The sequence below is a fragment of the Monosiga brevicollis genome, genomic scaffold (assembly GCF_000002865.3).
Source record: "Monosiga brevicollis MX1 MONBRscaffold_22 genomic scaffold, whole genome shotgun sequence".
Taxonomy (NCBI): domain Eukaryota; class Choanoflagellata; order Craspedida; family Salpingoecidae; genus Monosiga; species Monosiga brevicollis.
This window is the reverse complement of record NW_001865059.1, coordinates 4,866-14,337: the sequence shown is the minus strand read 5'-3', so window position 1 is coordinate 14,337 and position 9,472 is coordinate 4,866.

Genomic DNA, 9,472 nt, shown 5'->3' with positions numbered 1-9,472 from the left:
TCTCTCTCTCTCTCTCTCTCTCTCTCTCTCTCTCTCTCTCTCTCTCTCTCTCTCTCTCTCTCTCTCTCTCTCTCTGTGCGCGCTTTCGGCGCACTTTCTCGCCAGCTCAGAGGCGCGCACATTGCGCACCAGACTTGACTTGGAGGTGGCGGGTTTGAGCTGCATATACCTCACACAAAGATAACCTGCGTTTGGTTTGCCGCCGGAATCGCTGCTTGGCACGATGAAGCGGCTCTTGAAGGTGAGGGCGACCATTGCGATCGTACGACGGGCATGGCCGGGGTCTGCACACTATCAGGACCACGCCCAGGCTCATGATTCCAATGCAAACTGTGCGACTCTACGCTTCAGGGCTCGTTGCGCGGGCGCAATGCTTCTGACAAACTGATTGCGGCTGTGAGCAACGGCGATGTCAAAAAGCTCAATGAGCTCATCAGCCGCAAAGCCGATGTGAATGGAGCGGACCCAGATGGCCGGTTCGTTGACGTCTTTTGTGCCCCCCGCCCATGGCCTCGGTGTGAAGAGCGAGATGAAGTCATGTGAGGGCCCAGCAAAACTAACACATGCTCATTCCAACCATTCGTGCCGTTGTCTTTGCTAGAACGGCAATGCACCACGCAGTTAAACATGGCTTCCTCAACTGTGTGCTGCGCTTGATTGAATGTGGGGCCACCTGCTCTTCAGATAACGTCGGAGAAACCCCTCTACATACGGTTGGTTTTGTCTATGCATCTGCGCCCAAGGACTGGCTGCAGAGACCTGCTTGCAGATTGTTGCTTGCTTGTTTGTTTTGGGGCCTTTTATGAATTTTTTTTTTTTTCCTCGTCGATTTTTTTTTTTATTTTCAAACAAACTGACAGCGCCCTTGCCTTCTTGCAGGCGGTGCTCGAAGGGTTCAACGACATTGCTGTGACGCTCCTTCAAGCCGGGGTCGATCGTGACGCTTGCACCCTTGCTGGACAAACGGCACTACATTATGCTGCCGCCCGTGGAAACGACGAAGCGGTGCAGGCTCTTTTGCAATTCAATGCTCGTACCGACATGCCAGACCAGGTCTGCTCTCCTCTTGCTCCCTCTCCTCCTCAGTTTGTCTCGCCCTGCCGCCTTTTTCCTTTGAATTCTTGTATTTTTCGTGGCTGATTCATGGCTTCTCATTCAAAAATCTTTGCGACATAGAATGGAAATTTGCCATTTCACCTGGCTGCTGCAGGTGGAAGCCTGGCCACCCTCCGCGTGCTTTTCCCGCATACCCTTGACATAAATGCCGTGAACCAGGATGGTCAAACTGCATTGCTACTTGCAGCCAGCTCTGTCGATTCCGGTCCTGACATTATTGACTTTCTCATCGATGAGGCGGGCCTAAATGTAAGCAAGCATGTTCCCTCTCTCTCTCTCTCTCTCTCTCTCTCTCTCTCTCTCTCTCTCTCTCTCTCTCTCTCTCTCTCTCTCTCTCTCTCTCTCTCTCTCTCTCTCTCTCTCTCTCTCTCTCTCTCTCTCTCTCTCTCTCTCTCTCTCTCCTTCCCAGACTGCTTTGTCCCATGCAACGTTCTCAAATTGCCTGTTTTCCTCTTGCGTTTTCTCTGCAGCCGGCGACACGCGACCATCAAGACCAATCGGCACTCGACCTGGCTTCCTCACAAATCAAACGGCGAATTTTGGCTGAGCGCTTGCCCACCGTGGATGTGCCCGCTCAAGAACCACCACTTCAGCAAGCTGTTGACATGCGCACGCCCACCCCACCAAGCCCACTACCCCATGAGCGCAATGCTGCAAACAGCTCCCACTCGTCCAGCTTCTCCTTGAGCTCCCACATGAGTGATGACAGTCAATCTGCATCTCCTGGTCGGCAGGCAGTTCGAGAAGCTCTCCGCCGTCACTCTGCACGTGACTCCCCACCTGTCTCGAGTGCATCCGCTCTGCCCGCGGCCGCTCGTACTCGTATGCGCCAATCGCCCGAGATCTTGAGCGAAAAAGAGGCTGATCTCAGCTTGGAGAGTGACGTTATGACGACGAGTCTGGCCGACAACGCAAGCGCCACAATTACGGTGTTTCCAGGTGCAGACCCCGCGCCTGGCTTGGCTGCACAAGCTTTACTTTCTCCCTCTCTGCAAAATCAACGCCAGGAGCCTGACTCAGACCCTAGTTTTGCATTTGAGTCATCCACCCACTCTGCAACGGCACCTGAAACAACTAACCCAGCAGTTCTCCAACGCCTTCGCCCACCCAACGCTGCTTTCGACCTGGGTGACAATCTGGATGAGTCGAATCTCTCCAACGCATCTCCAGTTCATGTCTCCGCCAGCGCGGGTGCTAGCCGTGACCTGCACCCCCAGGACGCTCGCTCCTCGTTTGCCCTTTCGCAAGATTTTGATTGGGATGAGGACGATCTCGGACTAGGTGCTGCTGCCACCGCTCCCACGATCATGCACACCAAGAACTATCCCTCTGATTCAGTCGTGGCTGCTGCACACCTTCAAAGTGCTGTCGCCCATCCAGCGCTGCCGGCTGTGTCAGGTTTGTAATCAGAGGCTTTTTTGCACGTGCTTTGCCGGGTTTTTTTCTGTACCAACTGGATATGTCACCCTGGTTGTCTTGGTCGTCTGATTTGGCTTGTCAATTTTCTCAAGACCATCCTTCGGTCCTCAGTATGTGCGTCTAATATTCACACACGTTTTATTTTTTCTTGGTGATACATGACAGGTGCCATGGACTTTGAAGATATGGATGAATCGAGCATCGCACTGACCAACTCCAGCCTAAGTGGGAGCTTGGTGACTGCCGAAGATACCACCACCCGAAAGCCAGCACTGCCACAGAGCACAGGCCGGGAACTCTTGCATGCCGACGAGGAAGCCCTCGATCAGGAGGCCGCCATGGTATTGCCACAGCGCTCAATCGCGGAAGCGCCGAACCCACCTAGTGCTTTGCCTGAGAATCACTCTGGCAAAGCCTCTGACCAAGGCAACACTCCTCTGAGGAGCCAGGCTTCATCCCCATCGCATGCCACGCAAACGCCAGAACCCCCGCGGGTGGTGGCCGGCCTTGATGATACCTTTGACATGGATGGCCTCCCAGAGCTGGACGAGAGCTTGGAGTCCAACGGGAGTTCTGATATTGCAGAGCACACACCGGCTCCAAGACCACCCCCACAACACGACATTTCCAACAGCCACGGGCCTTCTCCACCGGCCCAGAGAGTCTCCCAAGAAGCTTCCCGACCAACATCAGTTTTGCAAGACTCTATTCATGCCCAAGAACCACATGCCGACGTCGTTGGGCCTGTTACCCCACAAATGCCGGTGGTCATGCCCTCCTCGTTGAGCGAACTGAAAGCCACCATTACAAATCTAGAAGCCGACCTATTGTCACAAAAGGCTCAGGCCGAGGCGATGCAGCAAGCGCATGAAGCCGATCGAGTCCAATGGAGTCACGACATGGAGGCGCTTCGGACTGAGGCCGCTCACAGTACTGGTGCAGATGCCGATGTACTTCGTTCTGAACTTGCCCAGGCCCGACAGCAGCTACAGGTCTTGGAGGCTGAGCTGGCAGCATCAAAAGATCGCGAGAACGCCATTAGTGCGCGTTTTGCTGATGAAGCAGCAGCCTGGCGCGGGGTCGAAGCTGAGCTTCGTGATCAGCTGGCAAATGCCGAGGCTAGCCAAGCAGACCTAAAGACACAATTGGAACGCGTACAGATCAATGCTAGGTCTTGGCAGCGCCAGTCATCGGGTCAGCCGCATCCAAACGCCACCGAGACAGATGGCCACTCCTCGAATGAATTGGCTGAGACCACGGACTGGATGACTCAAGGTGATCATGGTGGGCGCACGTTGCCTGGAAATGGGGACTGGACTGCCGTGGAACCTGATGTGGCATCAATAAAGCGCCAGTTGACTTTAGAGCAAGGCTTACGGCAGCAAGCGGAAGAACGAGTGGCGGTGCTCGAAGCAGCACTTCAGGAGCGTGCGGCCCAGGCTCGTGCAATGCCCATTGCAAGCACCGGAACCCAGGAAGGATCACTGACCGATGTGGCACTGGCAAGCACCGCTTTTCAAGACTTGGAACGCCAAATGAACGACCTACGCGCTCATTTTGAGACACAGGGTGAAGCCCTGCTCAAGTCGCGCCTTGAAGGTGTTGAGATGAGTGAGCGCAATATCCAGCTTCAGCACGACGTGACAGACATGACGGAGAGAATTCACGCTTTGACACAAGCCGTGCAGCATCGCGATGCAGCCGTTGCACAACTCGAGGATCTGGTAAAACAGCAACAGCGAGCGCGTGGAGAAGCTTGGAAATCAGATGCACCGCCAGTTCCTGAAAGCGAAGCGCGCGCCGATGAACTTGAGCGTCTTCAAACTGAAATCCTGGATGCTGAGGTTGGTCCTATGCTTTGATTTGCCCTTTCTCCGTGGCTACCTTTGGCCGTTGATAAAAAGTTTGAGGATCCGCCGCCCTATCTCTTGATCTCCCTCTCTCACTTAAATCTTTGACCATCTAGGCACAGCTTGCTGCTTGGCGTGAACGGTGTCTGTTGCTCCAAGGGGAACGGGACCGAACGGCTCAAGAACTACAGCAGCAGGAAGCCTCTAGCAACGCTTTGAAAACAGAGGTTGAGCGTCAGAAGCGGGAACAGCTTCGTCTTCTCAAAGTTAACGAAGATCAAGACGCTCGGTTCAATGATGCCCGCTCAGAGCTTCAAGACTTGCGCCAACAGGTGCAGCACCAGCAAGCCTCTGCCGCTGCTGAGCGCGAGCGCCTGCGGCAAGCATTGGCTGATGCCACAGCGGCTCAGCAGGTCCTTCGCGTTGAACGTGACCACGCACGGCAGCAGCACGATACGACTCAAGCTCAACTGCGTGGCTGCCAGGCAGAGCTTGACGTGATCAAGCGAGAGATGGAGCATCTTCGCCAACGGCTTGCCATCTCCCAACAGAGCCAATCAACGGGCACAAACCCATCGACTGCGCAACAGGCGGAGCCTTTGAATGGCACGGATACGCGTGAGCTTCAAGAACTTAAGCGCACAAAGCGGCAACTGGAAGCTCAAGTTCAAGACCACGAGAGTCAGCTACATGCATTGGAAGCCAAGCACGGCATTCTTCTTGAGGCGAATGCCGCTCGACAAAAAACTCTTCGTCAAGCACAAGATCGCATTTTGGAGCTCGAAACCCAATTGCGAGTAGCCGTCACGCAGCAACAAGAGCTGCAAGCCGCCCAGGAGCGCGTGCAAGAAGAGCAGCGTGCTCGAAACGCCAGCGTTGCTCAGAACAATGAGCGAGCCGCCACTGTATGGCAACAGCAGGTGACTGAAGCTCGCCAAGAGTTGGAACGAGCTCAAACCTCATTGTCGGACCGAGATCAACAAGTCAAGTCCCTCATGGCCGATTTGAAAAAGGTACAATCTGAAGAACAGCGTCAACGGACAGAGTGCAGCGTAGCCCTGGAGCGGCAACGACAGCTGACAGCGCGCGTGGAAGAGCTCAAATCAGCCGTTACTGTTGCACAATCGCAGCGGGATCAAGCTCGCCAGGCTCATGAAGATGAGAAGGCGCGCACAGCCGCCCTCTCGACTGAAATGGATCGAGCACTCCAGGACCAAGAAACGCTGCAATCAAAGCTGCAAGTGGTAACAAGAGACCTTGAAGAGGCACGGGCAAGGGTGACGCAACAAACCACGAGGTTGGAGCAGCTCGCTCAGGATGTGGAAGCCGCTCGCCGAGAAACAGGGCATGTCCGCACATTACTCAGCGAAGCAGACAGCGCTCGTGCTGCTGCTGAGGCTGCTCAGGTTGCAAGTGCCCAACGCCTTACAGAACAACAACAGCGAGCCACTGAAGCATCGAAACGTGCTATGCTTTTTGAAGAAACTACAAACAAGCTTGAGCGCCAGCGCAGCGCCTTGGAAATGGAGCTTGGAAATAAGCAAATGGACAACGTCAAGTTACAAGAAGCGCTTGGACAAGCCGAAGCACAAGCACGCAAGTCGAGTGATGAACTGGAGCAGATGCGACGTCTCTGGCAAAACGAACTCGCCTCAAAGGCATCTTTGGTCAACAATTGCGAGTCCTTGAAGGAGAACAGCCAGAAGGAAGTTGCTGCAGCTACTCAGAGCAAGCAACGAGCTATCAAGGCATTGCAGCTTAAGCAGGAAAGCGATAAGCGCCTGCGCCGAGCATTGGAACAGAATGCTTTCATCCAACGCCGGCTCGGTCAGACCGAAGCAGAACTGCAGGGTCTTCGGGCACAGATGGCACAAATGCAAGCGGGTCAACACCGCCCATCCTGGCTTGAGCGTGAAATTGCTGATGCAGTCAATACAGCGCACCGACAGCACATCGAAGCCTCGGATAGTCTTCGTGCAAAGGCGGACGACCTGGCACGTCAAAACATGGCCGCGCAAAATGAAATTCAGAGTTTACGAAGCCAAAATGCCATACGAGATGAAGCTTGCAGGGAGTGGCAGAGACGCTATCGTGAGCTCCAGGACAATATTGATCAAGATTTCGTGCCTCGCCAGCAAATGGAATTACTCCAGCAGCAAGCATTGGCCGACAATGTTGAGCGCATCAACGATCTCGTTGCCCAGGATGCCATGGCACGCGACGCTGACATGAAACATCAACAACTAGAGTTTGAGAAACAAATTCACCAGCTGCAGCGAAAGCTTGGTGAAGCCCAGGCTTGGAGCATCGTCCAGTGATGAAGGATGTTGTCCTGACCATAGCCCGGTGAACATAGATTCAGAAAGTTTTCTATGAAGCAATATTATTATTTGTGCAATTGGGTGTTGCCATATCACTGCCATGTAAGAATTTGAGTTTTTAATCGATGAGCGTATACTCAAACTGCCGGGCTGTGTGAAAAGAAGCTGGTCTCACTCGGAAGAGTATCACCTTTGGGTTGGGTCGGTATTCACTCGGAAAGCAACCACAAGAACAGATTACGTATGTCAAACTGGGCGGAGATGGCTTGCCGCCCCCCGACCGACTGAGGTTCACACACACCCCAGGTTCACACACATTACAGCTCAAAGAGAGCATAATATAATATTATTTTATGCCATGCATGTTCTTCTTTCCCAAGAAGCGGTCCTTCCAGAGTGCTCCACGCGCCAGTCTAGTGGATATGCGAACGAAATAGTCAACATGCTAACCCCTCGTTGTTCTTGATTTTTGATCGGCCTGTCTTTTATTTAAAACCTTACTTTGAAGTCCTTCAAGCAGGAGTCATGACCCAAAGGGCAAGGTCTTCTCTGAAGGCAGCTTGTCGTAGTTCGGTTGACAGCCCATTTCTAGCTTAAATGCACGCGCCCAACTTTTTTACATCGTAGTTACATTTTAACAACAGTCATCGCCATCGAAAGACGGTTCGCTTCCGATTCTGTGTGCCAGAGTGCGCATGTGCCACCCTGTAAGTACCTGCTGGCCTGCCACCCCATCAAGCGTCACATGGCCTTTTGTGACAAGATTGGCCGTTTGCAAGTCTTCCTTTCCACAGAAGGTGGGAGTGCCAGATTCTACCTTTTGTCAAACTCCGGGGCGTCTGGAAGCCAGTTTCGGGTTGCGAGGAAGCGCGTAGGTTTGAGGAAGCGAAGCACGGCTTTGACGCGAACACCTTTCCATGGCTCATTTTCTTGTAATTTTCGTGTGATATTTTTACTGTATGTTTGAGCCGTTTTCGGATGATTCCTATTTGGTTTGTCATCAGATGTTTTCTCAACCTGACTCTGTGTCTTGTTGTATACGAGCGCGCCGTGGTGTTCTTCGTGTTCGTGCTGTGAGGTTTATACTTGTGTTGTTGACCGCCGTCTTGGACGTTTTGTTTTCCAGTGTTGTTTAGCATACCGTAGTGCTTTTGATGTCGAGGTTGCACAGCTTGGCTTTCAGCTCTGAAATTCAAACACCGAATTGATTTATCCACGCGGTGTTTACTCATGTGACCCCATGAGACGAATCAGGCCCAATGAGTCTAAGTATTAAAGCGTATGTGTGAGGTCATAGCAGCAATGCGGGTTCCGATGGGAAGACCCATAGCGACCTACACTGAGTGCGTGTGACAGCAGTGAGAATACTCAAGTGCGTGAAAGCACGGATTTGACGCTGACACCACCTCGCAAGCCTGCATCAAGGTGGGCGCTGCCCTATACCCGAGCCGAAAAGGAGAAGCGCGACTACTACAAAGGTTTCAACCATGGAAAAACTCTGATCGTCCCTGCGGCGATGACGACAACCGGTGGGTTCGCCTCCTCCTTTGTGGATCTGCTTGGTCAGCTTGCCCGCTGCGCCGAGGCCCGTGGTGTGTACCAGCCGGGGCTGGATGAGGCCTTTGTTCCTCGGTGGAAGGGTCGCTTTGCGGCGCTGGTCCATCAGATGAACGCTGACCACATCCAGCGCCACTTTGGCGGTATTAAAGGTGTATGTCCAGTACAGTGTAATGTGTGTGGACAAGGCGATTGTCACAGAGGTATCCAACCAATCGAAGTGCATACGAGAACATGGATTGAAGTAAGGCAAAGGAACAAGACAGAACAAGACAGAAGGAGGGAAGTGGAACGACCGAGGTCAAGAAGGAAAATGGTACCGATCCAGGGAGATCGCTCCCATTTATAGCAGGTGGAAACACACACACACAGTGGAGACAGAGAATGGACTATCACACTGAAGACAGGTGGAAGCGATATCAGCAATCTGTTGGGACCAACAGATGCCACAACAAGATGGTACAACCAGATGTTACACAACAAGGTGGGACAACATCAAGTACCAGAGGACACACAACGTGGTAAAGTATACCGTCTCAGATTGCGCCTCTAATACTCCCCTTCAAGCTGAGAACGGAAGAGCATGTCAGACAAACGACGATGGCTCGGTCCATTGAGCAGCTTGGTGAGAAGGTCAGCAACCATGCCCTTGGTCCCGCAGAACCGGACATCGAGCTGGTTGCGTTCATACCTCTCTTGCACAAAGCGATACTTGACAGCAATGTGCTTGGAGCCCGGAGAGTTGGCTCCGTTTGTAATCATGTGCGCCGCCTGGTTGTCACTGAACAACACGGGCTTGAAGACGGCGTGTGAGAGTTCACGAACCAAATGATCAACAAACATAGTCTCGCTGGCCGCAGAGTAAGCAGCCATAAACTCGGCTTCAGCAGTAGACGTGGCAGTGACCGTCTGTAGCTTGGAGCGCCACTGCACGGGTCCACCAGCGAGGTAGACAATGCAGCCTTCACGAGACTTACGACCAGTTTCTTGAGCAAAGCTCGCATCAGTGTAGGTCGTGAGGCGAAGGTGCTGGCCAGACCGATAAGTCAGACCAAGGTCCTTCGTGCCCTTGACATAGCGGAGCAGGTGCTTGGCAGCGTTCCAATGCTCTACGGTGTAGCAGCTGGCAAAGGAGCCCAGCATGCTGACAGCGGTGGCAATGTCAGGGCGAGTGTGAGTCATGAGGTAAATCAGTTTGCCCAAGAGCTC